Source organism: Neomonachus schauinslandi, chromosome 6 (assembly GCF_002201575.2).
Source record: "Neomonachus schauinslandi chromosome 6, ASM220157v2, whole genome shotgun sequence".
NCBI lineage: Eukaryota > Metazoa > Chordata > Mammalia > Carnivora > Phocidae > Neomonachus > Neomonachus schauinslandi.
In genome coordinates, this window is record NC_058408.1 from 75335886 (window position 1) to 75355251 (window position 19366).

The 19366-nt window shown below is 42.1% G+C and overlaps 1 protein-coding gene across 4 annotated transcripts in view; it reads right to left on the bottom strand.

Annotated features, from left to right (window-relative positions):
• ASAH2 (N-acylsphingosine amidohydrolase 2) overlaps positions 1–18788 on the bottom strand; it is a 92094-nt gene extending 73306 nt beyond the window's left edge. For all 4 annotated transcript variants that reach the window (XM_021696190.1, XM_021696191.1, XM_021696189.1 and 1 more), the window contains exon 1: positions 18728–18788. The gene's annotated coding sequence lies outside the window, so the exon portion shown is untranslated. The remainder of the gene's footprint in view (positions 1–18727) is intronic.
• Between the last annotated feature and the right edge of the window lie 578 nt (positions 18789–19366).

The following is a 19366-nucleotide window of genomic DNA, read 5'->3' on the forward strand; positions in this document are numbered from 1 at the left end:
ATGGGTGGATGGGTAGGTGGATGGATGGATGGTGGATGGGTGAAGAATGGGTGGATGGGTGGATACATGTATGGACGGATAAATGGATGGGTGATAGACAGATAAAGGGATAGGTGAGAGGCTAGATGGATGGGAAATAAGCTTTGCTCTTTAGTATGCAAGTGGAGGGAAGAGTTGTGGTTTAAAGCACTACTGGCTTTGTAGAGGGCTTCCCTCAATACCCTTTCTAAACCCAGCGGGCATGGCAACGCCAGACGCTCATTTGCCTAGAGTTCCAGATGCAGTTTCAGTTCTGCCTTTCAGATGCACTAGTGTGAGACTTTGATTCAGAACTGAGCCACATGGGAAGAGACACTCTGTATTGCACATCTGTCTTGTTGGTTTGGATTGTGGCAACATGACTCTGAGACAGCAGTATGGTGGCTTCTTCTAGATGCTGTAGCCACTTCCTTCCAGGACCAGTACCAAAGCAGCCTATCCCTCAGCAGATCAGGTCTGTATTTAAGTTGGAGAATTTTTTCTGGAAGGTCAACCACAATTCTCTGTTTTGAGCCTTCACAATGATTGGGCAAGTTATCTCTATCCCCTAATATATCCTGTTCCTCTTGAGCTAGCTGGATTTGATTCTGTTACCTCCAACTTAAGAACCTGTCCAAGCTAAATCTCATGAAAGTGAGCATTGGGCCTCCCTTTGGAGAATATATGCATTCTAATCACTGGACACTGTATGCCAAGCTGCCTCTGGGAACATTTTTAAAGTTAAAAGTGATGGGCACTCTGACCCAATGAATTCTTCATTAACTCAGAAAAGAAATTAGTTTTAAGTACACAGGGCTGCCATATTGGTACCTTACCACCTCATACATTTTGCCAAGTAATGAAAAATCCCTTTGAACCTCAAAGCAGTCCCATTATCAGATGACATTTATAGATTCACCTTTACACTTGTCTCTGTTGAATCTTGACCTCAAACCTCAAGCGATAGAAAAGAGGTCCCTTCTGTTCTAAGCTGGAGAGACTGTTTCCTATTAAACCCCTTTTGCACCTGTCGTATGTTGAACTTGAAATTGAGACTAATGGATGCACTTCACTGCAGTGGAGAGCCCAGGTTCCTTCTATGAGGGAGGTCACAGCTCTGACCAGAGTGGCAGAGCCCAGGAGGAAGATGACGTGTCACAGAGCAGTGCGCTGCGGTTCTTCTTTTCTGGGGGGTTCACAAAGCCCTTGTTCCCAACAATATTGACAGTCCTGTTTTTCTCATAGAAAAAAATAGATACACTCCTCTGGGGCTGCAGAGTTTCTCTCTCCAAATTTACTCAGTCCCGCCTTCAATACAAAGGGCAAAAGACAAAGGCAAAAGATTGAGTATATGGAAAGGACTAGAATTTGGAATCTGAAGATGGAGGCTTTTTTCTCAGTGACCTTAATCCCTCTGTTCCATTTTCCTTTTTAGGAAAATGGAGACTAACAAAAATCTACCTTGCTGAAAGTTTCACATAGACAATATTTTTTTTAAAGTTCTTTGATAACTCTACAGCTTGATGTGAATGAGTTACCATATTAATTAGGCCACATGTGGATGCCCAAGAGTGGTTGGTTCCATGCATTTAAACCTTAGAGCACAGTTCTTTTCTTGATGTATTCCTCATGGGTAGCTCTAATGATCTCCCCATTAGAGTTTAACAAACTCAGCCTTGGGAAGAAGGGGTGTCTTTGTTGTTTTTGAAACACGTAGAGGGTTTGAAATGTAGGTAAGACTGGAATCTAAAATTTTCCTCATTTTCCTACTGCTAGAAAACCACTGTGGGGCTATATAACCTTTGCAGAATATTTGGAAATTCTTCTCTGGTGATTCATCTTTTTCCAAAACCACAGATATGGATTTATTGTTTTGGCAGAAAAATTTGACCAGTTTGCCATACAAGATTATGAAGGCAGATTGGGGAAAACAGGCTGCAGTTGCATTTATCTTCATTTCAGGAACAAGGTGACAGTATCTCTTGATGTAATTCAGTCCCTCTACATAAACCTCAGAGGCTTGGCATCTCCCACCTGCACGGTGCACAGTGGAAAAAATACCACATTTTTCACACTATAAGGATCCCAGAAGAAGATAGAGAAAGGGGGGCAGAAAATTAATTTGAAGAAATAATAGCTGAAAACTTCCCTAATCTGGGGAAGGAAATCAATGTTTAGATCCAGGAAGCACAGAGACCCTCCTCTCCAAAATCAACCCAAGGAGATCCACACCAAGACACAGGGTAATTAAAATCGCAAAAGTGATAAAGAAAAGATTTTAAAAGCAGTTAGAGAAAATAAGACAGTTACATATGGTTATCAGCAGATTTTTCAGCACTTTACAGGCCAAAAGGGAGTGGCATGATAAATTCAAAGTGCTGAAAAGGAAAAATCTGCAGCCAAGAATACTCTATTCAGCAAGGTTGTCATTTAGAATAGAAGGAGAGATAAAGAGTTTCTCTAAAAAAGAAAAAAAAAAAGAGTTTCTCAGATAAACAAAAACTAAAAGGAGTTCATGACCACTAAACCAGCCCTATAAGAAATATTACAGGGAACTCTGTGAGTAGAAAGGAAAGAACATAAGTGAGGGTATAAAAAGGAAAAAACACAAAAGCAGTAAAATTAAGTATTTCTGTAAAAATCAGACAAGGGATTCGTAAAATAAAAGTAAAATACGACACCATAAACCTAAAACATGGGGAGGACAGGAGTAAAGAATGGGTTCAAATTTAAATGACCATCAACTTAATATAGACTGCTATCTAGGGCGCCTGGGTGGCTCAGATGGTTAAGCGTCTGCCTTCGGCTCAGGTCATGATCCCGGGGTCCTGGGATCGAGTCCCACATCGGGCTCTCTGCTCCTTGGGAGCCTGCTTCTCCCTCTGCCTCTCTCTCTCTCTCTGTCTCTCATGAATAAATAAATAGAGTCTTTAAAAAAAAAAAATATAGACTGCTATCTATATGCAGATGTTATATACAAATTTAATGATAACCACACATCAAAGTGCAAAATAATAAATATGCAAAGAATAAGGAGGAAAAAAACAAAATATATCACTAAAGAAAGCCAACAAGCCATGAAAGAAAGGAAGAGAAGAAAATATCAAGAAAAACTACATAAACAACCACAAAACAAGTAACAAAATGGCAATAAATACATATCTATCAATAATTATTTGAATATAAATGGACTAAACTCTCCAATCAAAAGATATAGGGTGACAGAATGGATAAAAAAACAAGACCCATCTATTTGCTATCTACAAGAGTCTCATTTCAAACCTAAAGACACCTGAAGATTGAAAGTGAGGGAATGGAGAAACATTTATCATGCAAATGGACATCAAAAGAAAGCTGGAGTAGCAACAAATATCAGACAAAATAGACTTTAAAACAAAGACTGTAACAAGAGACAAAGAAGGGCACTATATATAATCATAAAGGGGACAATCCAACAAGAAGATATAATAATTATAAATATTTATGCACCCAAACTGGGAGCACCCAAATACATAAAACAGTTAATAACAAGCATAAAGGAAATAATTGATATTAATACAGTAATAGTAGGAGAACTTAACACCCCACTTTACATTGATGGACACATCATCCAAACAGCAAATCAACAAGAAAACAGTGGCTTTGAATGACACACCGGACCAGATGGATTTAACAGATATATTCAGAACATTCCATCCTAAAATAGCACAACACACATTCTTTTCAGGTTCACACAGAACATTCTCCAGAAGAGATCACACGTTAGGCCACAAAACAAGTCTCAACAGATTGAAGAACAATGAAGTCATACCACACATCTTTTCTGACCACAATTTATGAAACTACAAATCAACGACAAGAAAAAAATCTGGAAAGACCACAACTACATGGAAGTTAAATAACATGTTACTAAACAATGAATGAGTCAACCAGAAAATCAAAGAGGAAATAAAAAACTACATGGAAACAAATGAAAATGAAAACACAACAGTCCAAAACCGTTGGGATGCAGCAAAAGTCGTTCTAAGAGGGAAGTATATGGCAATACAGGCCTACCCCAAGAAGCAAGAAAAATCTCAAATAAACAACCTAACCTTACATTTAAAGGAGCCAGAAGAAGAACAAACAAAACCCCAAACTAGCAGAAGGAAGGAAATAATAAAGATTAGAGCAGCAATAAATGATATAAAAACTAAAAAATCAATAGAACAGATCAGTGAAACCAGGAACTCGTTCTTTGAAAAGATCAACAAAATTGATAAACATCTAACTACACACATAAAAAAAGAGAGAGAGTGAGAGGACCCAAATAAATAAAATCACACATGAAGGAGGAAATATAAACAACTGACACCACAGAAATACAAGGAATTATGAGATTATGAAATATTATATGCCAACAAATTGGACAACCTAGAAGAAATGGGTAAATTCCTAGAAACATATAATATACCAAAATTGAAGCAGGAAGAAATAGAAAATTTGAATAGACTAATTACCAGCAATGAAATTGAATCAGTAATCAAAAACCTCCCAACAAACGGAAGTCCAGGACCAGATGGCTTCACATGTGAATTCTACCAAACATTTAAAGAAGGGTTAATACCTATTTTTTTCAACTATTCCAAAAAATAGAAAAGGAAGGAAAACTTCCAAATTCACTCTATGAGGCTAGCAATACCCTAATACCAAAACCAAATAAAGACATCACAAAAAAATAAATAAATAAAAACAGAGAGAACTACTGGTCAATATCTCTAATGAACACAAATGCAAAAATCTCAACAAAATACAAGCAATAACTGAATCCAACAATACATTTAAAAAAATCATACACCACGATCAAGTGGAATTTATTTCCAGCACGCAACTGTGGTTCAATATTCACAAAACAATCAGCATGATATGTCACATCAATAAGAGAAACGGTAAAAACCATATGATCATTTCAGTAGATGCAGAAAAAAGGTTTGACAAAGTACAACAACGATTCATGATGAAAACCCTCAACAAAGTAGGTCTAGAGGAAACATATTTCAACATAATAAAGGTCATATATGAAAAACCCACAGAAAAAATTATCCTTGATAGGGAAAAACTGAATGCTTTCCCCCTAAGGTCAGGAACAAGACAAGGATGTTCATTCTCACCACTGTTGTTCAACATAGTACTAGAAGTCCTAGCCTCAGCAATCAGACAAAAAGAAATGAGGCATCCGAATCGGCCAAGAAGTCAAACTCTCACTCTTTGCAGATGACATGATACCCTATGTGGAAAACCCAAAAACTCCACCCCAAAATTGCTAGAACTCATACAGGAAATTAGCAACATGTCAGGATATGAAATCAATGCACAGAAATCAGTTGCATTTCTATACACTAACACTGAGACAGAAGAAAGAGAAATTAAGAAGTCGATCCCATTTACAAATGCACCAAAAACCATAAGATACCTAGGAAAAAACCTAACCAAAGAGGTAAAAGATCTGTACTCAGAAAACTATAGAACACTCATAAGAGATTGAGGAAGACACAAAGAAATGGAAAAATGTTCCATACTCACGGACTGCAAGAACACATATTGTTAAAATGTATGCTACCTAGAGATATCTATACATTCAATGCAATCCCTATCAAAATACCATCAACTTTTTTCACAGAGCTGGAACAAATCATCCTAAAATTTGTATGGAACCAGAAAAGACCCCAAATAGCCAGAGGAATGTTGAAAAAGAAAACCAAAGCCGATGGCATCACAATTCCAAGCTTCAAGTTATATTACAAAGTTGTAGCAATCAAAACAGTGTGGTACTGGCACAAAAACAGACACATAGATCAATAGAACAGAATAAAAAACCCAGAAATAAACCCACAATTATATGGTCAATTAATCTTCGACAAAGGAGAAATAAATATCCGATGAGGAAAAGACGCTCTCTTCAATAAATGGTATTAGGAAAACTGGACAGCAATGTGCAAAAGAATGAAACTGTACCATTTTCTTTCACCATATACAAAAAATAAACTCAAAATGGATTAAAGACCTAAATGTGAGACCTGAAACCACAAAAATCCTCGAAGAGAGCACAGGCAGTAAGTTCTCTGACATTGGCGGCTGTAGCAACATTTCTCTAGATAGGTCTCCTGAGGCAAGGGAAATAAAAGTAAAAATGAACTATTGGGACTACATCAAAATAGAAAGCTTCTGCACAGTGAAGGAAACAACCAACAAAACTAAAAGACAACCTAAGGCAGCCTAAGGAATGTTAGAAGATATTAGCCAATGACATATCTGATAAAGGGTTAGTATCAAAAATATATAAAGAATTTATACAATTAACACCGAAAAAACACATAATCCTATTAAAAATGGATAGAAAACATAAACAGACGTTTCTCCAAAGAAGACATCCAGATGGCCAACACACACATGAAAAGATGCTCAACATCACTTGACATCAGGGAAATGCAACTCAAAACCACAATGAGCTATCACCTCACACCTCAGAATGGCTAAAATAAAAAACACAAGAAACAGCAAATGTTGGTGACGATGTGGAGAAAAAGGAACCCTCTTGCCCTATAGGTGGGAATGCAAGCTGGTGCAGCCACTGTGGAAAACAGTATGGAGTTTCCTCAAAAAGTTAAAAATAGAGCTACCATACAATTCAGGAATCACACTACTGGGTATTTAAAAACCCCCCCAAAAATGTAAAAACAGTAATCCAAAGGAATGCATGTACTCTGTTTATTAATGCATTATTTAGAGTAGCCAAATTATGGAAGCAGCCTGTGTCCATCAATAAATGAACGGATAAAGAAGATGTGATATATATACACAACGGAATATCATTCAGCCATTAAACAGAAGTTTGCCATTTGCAACAATATGGATGGACCTAGAGAATATTATGCTAAGCAAAATAAGTCAGTCAGAGAGAGACAAATACCACCTGATTCCACTCATGTGGAATTTAAGAAACAAAACAAAAAAGGGCGGGGGCAGAGAGAAAGACAAACCAAGAAACCAACTTGTAAGTACAGAGATCAAACTGATGGTTACAGGGGGGAGGGAGGTACGTGGATGTATAGGGGTAAAAAATACCATATTATCCTTTGATAGAACTTGGGGGGAGAGGACCAAGAGAAGCAGAAAATTTACTTATATCAAAGTCTAGCCTGACTCAATGTTCTCTCTGGCCAACGGGGAAAAGGACAACCAAGTGGAGCTTGACATGAAAGCATTTTGTCTTTCTTGTTTGGGGCAGAACCAAGCCTGAGGAGGAACCCTACCTGGTGAAAATTGCTTTCTTCCTTGCCCAGAGCAAATACACTGACAACGATTCACAGACATCTCCCCCTGCACTAGATAGTAGCCAAAAAGCAAGGGGGGAGGGCAACTGGACTCCCCACCCCCCCCACCCCATGCTGGAGAGTGAACACATGCCGTTTCTCACATTCTCTCTTGCTCTAATTTGTCTGGCTCATTCCCAAGGACAATCTACTTAAGATTCAGGGGAGTGGGGAGAGAAAAAATTCTTGCTTGTGTATATCCACCTGGAGGGATAATGCCTGTGGGAGGACTTAACATCCTGGCTTTTCATTGGTTTGGGATGGCGATAAGGGTTAGGTGGCACCAGAAATGCCCAGGCTTAAAGGGGGTGGCTCGTGAAAGGAGAGGGGGTGTCTGATGTTCCCTCTGCTGTGTGGAGGCCAGGACCAAGCCTGTGTGTGAACCAGAAGGTGAGGCAGGGTTTGTATCATGAGGGGCTGAGTTTAGGGTGGGCAGCTCCCCGCTGAGGGAAATGAGTACTACAGAAATGCAAGGGGCCAGCCCAGACTTCTCTCATAATTCTAAGAGAGACCGCCAGAGCTCAACGATGGGGGAAGCCAGACAGGAATATTGAGCTTGTGGGAGCCAAAGGCAGGATCCAACTGAGATACAGAGCCAAGACAGGGCCAGGCAGCGATGGAATCTAAGCTAATGCAGATGAGACACAACTGCAAGGGGGGTTGATGGTCTTGGGAAAAGACTCCGATCCCCTACAGAGTTTGTGACTCCATTTTATGCGTCAGTAGATGAAAGGGACTGGCATGGATTGGGCTGACCAATCACGCCAGGACACGAAGGACAACACCAACGTATTGAGCTGTTCCTATGTAGGCATTCATCAAGCCAGCACAAGGAGGACAGTCACCTTCAAAAAATACAAATAAAAAATAAAATAACATGAATGGACTGAACTCATCATATGCTCCAGACGCTGTCCTAAAACATTACATGAGTTGTCTCATTGAGTACCCACAGCAATATTCTGAGGATGGCACTGTTCCTATCGCCATTCTACATTCCAATTAAAAAGAAAAATAAAGAGTCCAAGAGAAATGAAACAATTAGCCAAAGGTTATATTGCCAGTAAAATCAAGCATCTGTCCCTTACTCGTAGCTGCCCGATACTGTTAGAGTAAGAGGACATAGTGTCTACAAAGCAGTCAAAATCACAAAGCTAAGAAGAAATCAGATTTAGACTCAGGATGGTGGAAAGAGGTAAGGATTCCACGGTTGCCCCCTGCCAGATAGAGAAATTCCAGTACTTGCCTAAGGTCATGGTGATGGAGCCTTGAAGCCCTCACCCATATCTGGTCCTCTGCTCTTTTGTGGGCATACAGGGAGGTTATGCTCTCCAGGTCCCTGGTAGTCACTGGTCAATGGGCTGTGAGTGGCAATGACATGTGTCACTTGCAGATTGAAGTATTTAGTGCAGAGGCATTTAGAGGGGGTGTGGGTTCTCCATCATCTCTCTTCCTCTGCTCTGGTGACCCTGATAACTGCCTGTTCCAGATGATAGGTTACACGATCCCTGAGTCACCACTTGGAAGAAACCTACTCCAGAGAGTCATCGGACCAGGACTGCACTTTGCATAAGCAAGAAGTAAATGCTTCTCTGTTAAGCAACGATTTTTCCAGAGCAAGCCCCCTACCCATTTTGATGAACATAGCCACCAGATTAACACCAGTTCATGAAGAGGACTCTTTAGCTAAATCTTGTATCTTCTTTGACATTTCTTTCAGTCCAATAAGTGCCACAAATCAGAGACAAGCCATTTGAGACTCTTGACTCTGGGAAACAAACTGAGGGTTGCGGAAGGGGAGGTGGGTGGGTGGATGGGGTAACTGGGTGATGGGCATTAAGGAGGGCACGTGATGTGATGAGCACTGGGTGTTATACGCAACTAATGAATCAATGAACATTATATCAAAAACTAATGATACATTGGCTAATTGAATTTAAACTTAAAAAATCAAATGATTTTATTCCTGGATGACCACATAAAGAGAAATGAAATTTGACCCCTATCTTACACCACTCACAGAAATTAACTCAAAATGGATTAAAGACTTAAACGTAAGACCTGAAACTGTAAAACTCCTACAAGAAATGTCAGGGAAGAAGCTCCTTAACATTAGCCTTGGCAATGATTTTTGTGAATATGATGCAAAAAGTACAAGCAACAGGTGGGATTACACCAGACGAAAACTTCTGCCCAACAAAGGAAATGAGCAACAAAATGAATGGGAGAAAACATTTGCAAACCATATGTCAGATAAGGGATTAATCCAAAATATGTAAAGAACTCCTATAACTCAATAGCAAAAAAACAAATAATCCAATTAAAAAGTGGGCAGAACTAGACATTTTTTTCCAAAGAAGACACCCAAATGATGAACCGTACATGAAAAGATGCTCAATGTTACATTTCATAATATACTAAAATCTCTCTAATTCAGTCTCAACTCTTAAGACATAAATATAAATGGGAAGTAAATATAAAATATCTCCAGGTCACAGAAAATTATGGAATAAAGTCTGCATTTTACCTGTGCAGAACTTGTTGACTTTTAATTGACAAACAGTTCTAACCAACCATTCTTTTTCTTCTGATCATAGAAAACTGGAAAACTCCAGGTCTCTAGAAGCAGGCACACAGATGATAAGAGTAGCACGTAAAGGAGGTTCTAGAGACAGTGACTCAGCCATGACAATGATCAGTAGTCAGAACGACAACCTGAGTCATTTTTGCTTAACAATCTCTAACACAGCAGGAGAATGTGTAACAGATTTGAAAACATCCCCTTCAAGATTTTTTTTAAAGCTTGGGGTTTAAAAGAAAACAGTCCCAAGTTTTAAAGCTGTCAAAAATATAGAGAGAGAGAGAGACAGAGACAAAGAGATAACTAGACTAATCCATTCTGAATGCTATTGCGATTTGGGGAAAATTTTTATTTATTTATTTATATTACTTATTTATATCTGCATTTTGCTTAACCATATTAAAATGTTTTGCCCTGATTGTGTATTACTTTTGTGATACAAAGGTATTTTTTTTTCAGTGGATGAATACAGATGTGAAAAAGTCACATAGAGTAACCTAATTTCCAATGAGGCTGAAAAAGGAGGTGTCAACTCTGCTAGTCTCTTCTTATGTATTCTTAAATGAAGAACAACCACTACAAAAAAGAGAGTTCCTGTTCCTTCTCTTGGCTTTATGAGGTAGACTGTGTCCACTTCAGACTCCATCTTGGTTGAACTCGTAAGTTGGCTCTCTGATCCCAAGGGACTTTTAGAAATAATGAGGCAACAACTAATTTAGTTGGGCCTAATGGAACAGAGCAAGTTCTACCTGCTTATTCATTTCACTAATCAGAAAACAGGGGCGCCTGGGTGGCTCAGTTGGTTAAGCGACTGCCTTCGGCTCAGGTCATGATCCTGGGGTCCCGGGATCGAGTCCCGCGTTGGGCTCCCTGCTCAGCAGGGAGTCTGCTTCTCCCTCTGACCCTCCCCCCGCTCATGCTCTCTCTATCTCATTCTCTCTCTCAAATAGAAAAAAAAAAAAAAGAAAAGAAAACAGGCTGAGCTGCCCTTCATGCCCCGGTAAACTGAACTTTGGATGCACCATAAGAGATAAAGTTTCTTCTGAACTGGATAATTAAGTTGGTATTTACATAAGAGAATTGATACCACCAAGTGGCATAGAGCTGTGACCACATTCTTAAGCCTGTTGCCTCATAGAGGAGTCCAAAGGTACAGGCATAATTGGAGACTAGCATGTTTTCCATTCCAATGTGTTACGTTCAGGGTTGATATGTTCAAAAGATTTAACTACTGGTTCAGCCCGAGCCCTGACCAATTAGAACAGATGCCAGGGTAAACAACTGGTATACCTATAGCAGCGCATTCCTGCCGAACATCAGTGAGTTCTAAGCCTTGTAAATAGAATCAGTAATCACAAAAGTAATTGATTAATTTTTTAAAAAGGTTCTGCAATACGTTCGGAAAAAGACCATGAATAGTAGGTTTTACATAGACCCTTCTGAGCACCATTAAAGGGGAAAAACATCAGAAAACCGTCATGTTTCTGACAGGCCTGCCAGCATTGCTGGGTGAGGAGGCTACCTCCAGCCAAACCACAATTCCTGCCATAATGAAAATGAATTAGGAGATGGAAGAAAACATCTGGCTCTAGTTGAGGCAGGCAGTAAGCCAAATTACTCTTGAAAACCCTTTGGAGGGAGAAAAAACAAACTCAACTTGGAGAGGAGAAAAATGAGATTATGAGCAATGCTTCAAATCTTGCCAGGAAGAGAGAAGCTGCCTCCCATCAGCAGGCAGAACTGGGTGAGCGGACACATTTATCAGCAGCTTACCTAAGTGTCGAGTGTTTTATAGCGGGTAAGCAGCTGAGCGAAACTCGCAGACATAGCAGAACCACACAGATTCGATGATAAATGAAGAAATGAAGGCCCAATATCGATGCACCTTTCCATTTCTTTTAGTGAACATTTAGTAACATGGGTCTTATCTTAAATTTCTTGATTTTCAAATGTAGGCAAACAAGGTTTTAAAAAACATTGTATCAATCACTTTATGTGGGACAAATTGAACATATGTAGGCTATGGGTTACAGCCTCTGATTTAATCCACTGCTTCCTTCATTTAAATATATTCCTCAAGCATTTACCAAGTCCCAGATACTGTGCAGGACCCAAAGAATGTAATTCCTAAGACAAAATTCCTGACTTCAAAAATCTTACAGTCTCATGTAAGATAGAGATGATTGCCAAGTAATTATAACACTGGACTCTGTGGGCCTCTGGGGTACCTAACAGGGAACCCTGACCCAGACTCGAAAGGGGTCAGAGATGGCTTTGCCAAGGAACTGATATCTAAGTGGAGTTCAGAAAGGTAGCTATTAACCTAATATATCAGTTAGCATTGGCTGCGTAACAAACCACTCCAAAGCTTAATAGCTGGAGGTAACAATTTGTTTAGCTCATGATTCTGTGGGCTACCCATGTGGCTGGGCGAACGGGGCAGTTCTGCTGAGCTGGGGCTTGCAAATGCATCAACAGAGAGCTGCTGGGTTGGTTAGGATTTGGCTGGAGCTGCTGGTTTAGGATGGCTTCTACTGGACAGCCCATCTCTGTTACACATGGTCCCTCATCCTCCTACAGGCTGGCCCAGGGTTGTTTCACGTGGCATCTGGGCCAGTTTCCAAGAAAACGAGTGGAAATGTGCAAGCTAGGCTCTGTACTGACATGTTGTAACTTCTGCTGCATTGTCCTGACCAAAGCAAGTTGTGGGGCCAGCCCAGATTCAAGGGGAAGAGAAATGGTCTCCACCTCTTGATGAGAAGTCATATTGCGGGAGGCATAGATTCAGGGGAAGGTGGAGAACTGTGGCTGTTCTGGCAATCTACTTCCCCTGATCAGAAGGCATGGCATGTGCAAAGCTGTCTGCTATTACAAGGGCAGAGAAGGCAAACGGGGTACTGAGGAAAAACATGATGAGGGTGGTCAGAAGAGGTCAGTTCATGAAGGTCCTACCATGTATGCAGCCCAGTGAAATAGATTTTTTTTAATAAAAAAAATTAAAAATTTGATTAAAAAACCTTTCTCTCTGCTGATTATATGGGGGAATACAAGACAGGTGCAAAATAAATATAATGCAAGGTTTGACATAAACATCTTAAAAAACGTTCTGGGGGCTTGCAAAAAGGATGGATCATATCTAGTTTGAAAAATCAAGGAAGGCTTCATGAAGGAGATGGAATTGAAGCCAAACTTTGAAGAACAGAACAGATTTTACCAGATATAGATGTGGATGCTAACCTATCAGTGTTCGCCCAAGTGCAGGGGAAGGGAAGCCCCAAATATATGTGACAGCAAGCAGTGTGGTTTGGCTACACCAAGGGCAGCCGTACACAGTCTTTTTCTACCTTAACTTTCTGGAAGATGATGTTCTTTTGTGACACTCCCACATTCATACCCCAGGTATGCCAGAGTTAGGACAGGATACAGTGTTACAGAAGATGGTCAGCTCTCTGGTGGTAACCCCACCCTCTCTTGCCCGCTGGTCCATTGTGACACTGAGCTTGAGATCCACTAATGTAGGCTTTGTCGGGGAGCAATAAAAGAGGCAGTGGAGGGGATAAGTTACTGGATGTTCTAAAATGCCAGGTTTGGGGGGGGCACCTGGGTGGCTCAGTCTGGGATGGCTGGGATGCTTAGTTAAGCATCTGCCTTTGGCTCAGGTCATGATCTCAGGGTCCTGGGATCAAGCCCCAAGTCAGGCTCCCTGCTTGGTGGGGAGCCTGCTTCTCCCTCTCCCTCTGCCCTGACCCCCAGCCCCACCCCCCACTCATGCTCACTCTCTCTCTCTTCTCAAATAAATAAAATATTTAAAAATAAATAAATAAATAAAATGCCAGGTTGAGGAATCTTAACTTAGTGAATGCAAGGAAGGGTCCCTGAATGTTTTTGAGTAGGTAAAAACATAAACAGAGCTGCATATTGCCAATATTCACCAAGAAAATGGAGTGAAATGAGCAGGGTGAGGCTCAAAGAGGATGCTCCTTTCTCATCCCCCGGTCATAGCTGACATCACTAACCGACCAAAGGACTTCTTCTTGGGACACTCCAGATCTGTCCTTGCTTAGTGCTCTAATGCTGTAGAGGATGGAGCTGATAAGCAAATTGGAACCTGATGGCACCGTGGGGCTGGAGACAGGCAGCCATTTAAGAGGGGAGACCCCATTTGGTAGGGAAGCAGAGCCAAGGTGGTATTCTGGGGTTGGCAGTGGAAATAGAGAATGGAGAACTACATTAAAGAAGTGTGGGTTATCCCCCTAGGATTTGCCACTTGGATTGGTCAAGGTGGGAAAAGAAGAAGAAGAAGAGGGGAAATCAAACATCACTCCAGTGTTCTAAGGTTGGGAGAGACTTGTGGTGCCACACCGGAAGAAGAAAGTTGGGTAAACCAACTGTGCAGTGGAGAAGAAAATGGATTCAGTCTGAGACGTGGGTATAAACATCAGGCGCAAAAGCATGAGGGTGAGGGCTGAGGCTAACACTTGCAACTACAACACAAAACAGAAACGTCATGAATGTTGCCTTACTTCCAAGATTCCAGCAACACTGGAAGAGGGTGTGTGGGAGAGAAACACACTTCTGGTTTCTTCTAAGAATGTTACAACATTGCTCACGATTCCTAGTGGAACCCAGAAGAGGAGGAGAGGTGAAAAGTCGGCTCGTAAGAGTTTTGTTTTTCTTTCGCCTAAGGAAAGGTTGGAAAGAATGACTTCTGGGTACTGGCCATGGCTGCACCTGTTGAACCTTGAACTTCCTGGCTCCATCCTTCAACCTCCACTTTGCGTCTGAACGGAGTCCTGGCTTCATAAAACATAGTAAACTTGCTCAAATTATGAGATCTGTGCGACAAAAGTAGGGGCTCATGTTCAGAGGAGAGGAGCTCAATTTCTAGTCACCCGTCTTGCAGGGAGATGCTAAAGAAGGGTGGCTTACGAGGATGGGTTCTTGATTAAGATCTCTTGAGTTCATATCCCAGCAATGCCCTCACCAAATGCATTGATGCATCAATTTCCTCATCTTAAATTGCCGATTATACTTGTAGCCATCTCTTCCCGTGGTTGTGAGGATTCACTGAGAATCAGGTGTACTTAATGACTAAATCTGATTGCTTCACAATGCCCTTTATTTCTTTTTTTAGTATAGACACCTATTAAGTGCTAACGAATAATTCCTCTTTTATGGTAGTATCATGCATGGGAAGTTCTCATCTTCTAAAAGGAAAATTTCCTTTGGTTTAGCATGACCAGAGGAAAAACTTTAAGGATCTATCAATGAATGAATGCCCCTATAAAGGAAGTTCTCAGCAGCTTCCTCACTCTCTGAGATCTGAAGTTAGCCCGGCCATAGAGTTCATCAGTGTGGAGTGCTGGTCATACCCAGGCTCCATGGATATGAAGTTAGGGAGATGAACTTCAACAAATGATCTTCTACATTAGGGCTTGGAAAATTTATTTCTACTTGTATTAACCCCAAATGGTAAATGAGCTGGAAACGGATTACACTTAACTCTTACACTTCAGCTGCAAAGATTTCCTTATAAATTCTTCCTCTTGTAAGTAGGGTAACAAAGATGGCATTATGTGATTCAATTAACATAGTTCAGGGGTCAGAGCATTTCGGAAGGTAGTAGCATTCCCTGTTTTTTGTTTGTTTTTTTTTCTCCTAATGCCTTAAACCAGCACATCATTCCTTTATCAAAGATTTTTCTGCGACAAACATTGGCAGTGGTGTGTTGCTAAATGTTTAACAACCGGCTCTCCAGGAATAAAAAGCCCGGGTGTGTTGTACCATTTGCCAATTTCTGTGATGTAAATACTCTCACCATGGTTGATTTCAAGCCACCAAAGAAGTCACTGAAAAGCGAGGTTGGGCAGTCTCTACGCAACTGGCTGAACTTTCCTTAACACCCCATTGTCACTGGGCCAAATATCTCTCCAGCCGCCGATGAGACATTTAAGTATAATCTAAGAGAACAGTGTCATGCTTGGAGCCAGGGAGGCAATGGGGAGCAGGAATGGAGACTGGATATTCTAGGTGGCGGTGGAAACCACATCCAGCTGGTACACACCGCTTTGTTTTGTATCATAAATAATCATAAATACGCTTTGATGTGTATCTTTTTGTTAGCTGCTCTTCCCAGACCAAGCCCGTCTTCAAGAGCAATCAGGGAATGTGGATAGCAATAACAACAATAAGGAAAACAGTCCCCGGAGATTCTCTGGGGCCCTGAGGGACCTCATTTCTTGGCAGAATCCTAAGAAGCTCATTAGCATACATTAAAATTCACCACCACCACCACCACCACCACCCCCGCCCCCCCACCCCCAGCGTGGTCACCAGTATGAGTCTCTGCGCTGCCCTCTAGTGGTTTCAATGGCTGCCATAATCTAGTGGTGGATGACTACCTGCTGACCACATTGTCCCCTTCTCCTCAAGTGTTTTAATGTCACTAAAGCTGTCCTCAGTAAGGTGTGAGGAGAAGCTTCATGACCATGGATACAAGGGTAATTGGACTCCACTCTTCTGGAGAAATTTGGGACAAATTCCCGCATGCTGAACGGGAAAATAGGTGGGGTGGGACAACTTAGAGTCACAGCCAAAAGGGTCCCTTGCTTCAGAAAGTCTGGGTATCAAAGTTCCTTCCCTGTCAGGTGTTCCTTGACATTCAAATCTAGTGATATGAGGTGGTTCTCCAACTCCTGCTTAACAGTCTTGATCCTAAGACCGGGTAATTCACCAAGTCTAAGTTTTTATTACCATTTTTTCCAAAATACCCATTCCACCTCGGTGCTAGTAGAACTTCCGTTGCCTGCCCTGAGAAGTGGTCCAGATTAGCTTGGTTTCCTCCCTCTCTCTCCCAACAGTGTATTTGCACTAGAGATTTGGTAAGCTCTCCATTTTTCTCACCTACGCTCGACCTTGTAGCGGTCTCAGCAGAGAAGTAGGGACTTCTTTCTCTGCAAGGAAAAGGAAGAGACTGCCAAAGTTCTCACTGCAGAAAGGCTTTGGAAAGGTGCCTATTTGGAAGAGCATTCAGAGCCAGCTCCTGGCATCTCTGCTTTAACCAATGAGGCAAGGTTTCCAGGTGGGTCACCTCACAGCACTAAAGATTTCCTTTTGGTAAAGGTGATGGGGCTGGGCATGATGGCATGCCTCTCCTCATCCTCCTAGTTTACAGGATTGTGAAGCCAGTAGAGTGTGTGATATTGCCGTGAAAACTGCAGAGGGCTGAAAAGATGCTAACTCTCAGAACAGCGATCCCCCACATACAGTAAATGGCTGACCCCATTTCTTCCTCCGAAGCTGTATACACTCTTCCAGGCTGGTACTTACTATTTAATGAGTGTGTATCTCTCCACTAAATCTGGTGTCAGAGCCTATCCTATGTCTCTCTGGAGTACCAGAGCCATTCCAGATACTTACACACCAGATCCCAATTTTACAAACGAAGCAAATGAGGCTCAAGGAAGTTCGATGAGCTAATGCATCGCAGACAGGGGATTTGAACTCACATCTGTTGACTCCTGATGCAGTGAACATATCAGCCTGATCATCAAAGTCATCGATGTCAGTTATTGGTGGCTGATGCCGCAGTGACAGAACAGACGTGGAATGAGGACTCAATCAATCATGCCTCTGTAATGAAGCCTTCATAAAAACCCAAAAGGATGGGGTTTGCAGAGCTTCTAGGTTGGTAAACACGTGGAGATTTGGGGGAGTGGTGAACCTGGAGAGGGCAGCGAGGCTCTGTGCCCCTTCTCCATACCTGTATCTGTCTGTTCCTGAATTATATCCTTTTATAATAAACTGGTAATCTAGTTTAAAAAAAATGGGGGAGGATGGCAGCTGGGTGGCTCAGTTGGTTAAGCTTCCGATCCTTGATTTTGGCTCGGGTCATGATCTGAGGGTCATGGGATACAGCCCCGTGTCAGGCTCCGCACCCAGCTTAGGATTCTCTCTCTCTCTCTCTCTCTCTCTCTCTCTCTCCCTCTTCCTCTGCCCCACCCCCACCTCTTAAAAAAAAATTGGAGATGGAATGAGATCCAAATGTTGCCTAAGTCCCTATATCCTTGGAAATTCCATCCAAACCCAGTTTTTGAGGGTAGTTCCCATCTACTCAGAATTCCAGCTATTTTGTGAGCGATAGAATAGAGTCATCTAAAGGGATGGGAAGACCAGGGCGACCCAGTCGAGTAGACTCATTACAAGAACCGGGATCCTCAAAGTGATCTCAGGTCACACTGCAGACACCTGAAGCGGCAGTTTTCAGGCTGTAAGCAAGGCAAAGACCACCTCTGAAAACATGCTCTCACTCAGGCATGGGGTAAATTCAGAGAAGTTTGCTTCTTAAGACTGCTAATATGAACCTTGCCGTTCAAAATGGGCCAGGAAAATGAGTTTCTGCCACTCGACTTCACCAACTCAGCAAATAACTCTTCAAACCAAATCCCTATCCCTGAATGTAGATCTGAAGACTGACAGAAAGAAAGCAAAAAGAGCCCTTTTGACCTCCCCACCTCTAATGCTGACATTCAAATGACCTGAACTCCCAGCCCTGGAATGCAGACGGAATTAAGGAAACCTGGCAGGGCCACGGCCAGGGAAACATGAATGAGGCTGAAGAGGCTGCTCCCCTCCCCTCCCCCATCCCTATGACTCATTTTCCCCCAAGAAACAGGAGGCTCAATAAACACCGGATTCTGTTGGCAACCACGAAGCACCATTGCTCTGTCCTCTGGGGAGAGAGCAAAACACCATCCATCAAAGCCCGGCTACGTACCTAGACCTGCTGTTGTTTGTTCCAGGCAGCATGTCAGTCCTCCTGGGGAGCGCCAGGACCCGGCTCTGCTGAGCGGTGCTGCGTGCTAAGTCCCGGAGGCCACTGCGCTAGCCCGGGGAGCCCGGCTGCCGACTTAACTACTTGTGTGCTGACTCACACCCCGGGCAGAACATGCCCCAGCTGAGCCTGCTTGTGGAAAAACCCAGCACCAGCCCTGGGAGATCACACCTGGAGCTTGTCACTTTGCACTGTGCACACACACACACACGCGCGCGCGCTCGAGCACACCTGCTGCTTCTGTTTGATTTGGAAAAGAGTACATTTTGTCTCCACCGCACCCACCACCCAGCACCCAGCAGAGACTCGGCAGGACAGATCCGCCCGGAGATGTGAGTTTGGGTCATTTTGAATGAAGGAGTTAAGCTCTGGACCAGGGGATGGCCCACTTGTCTAGAAAGGTTGTAACTACATAAAGAAATTGATAGTAGGCGTTTAAAGTTGGGAGTTTAGGGAAGCAAATAAAGCAGTGTTCCCATTGTCCCCAGGGGCCTTCCCAGGACAAAACCAAACGTCCGTTTCCTGCAGTGTGGCCTCTGTGTTAGTCTCCGTGGCTTCTAGAATCCCTAGGGGAAAAGTTTT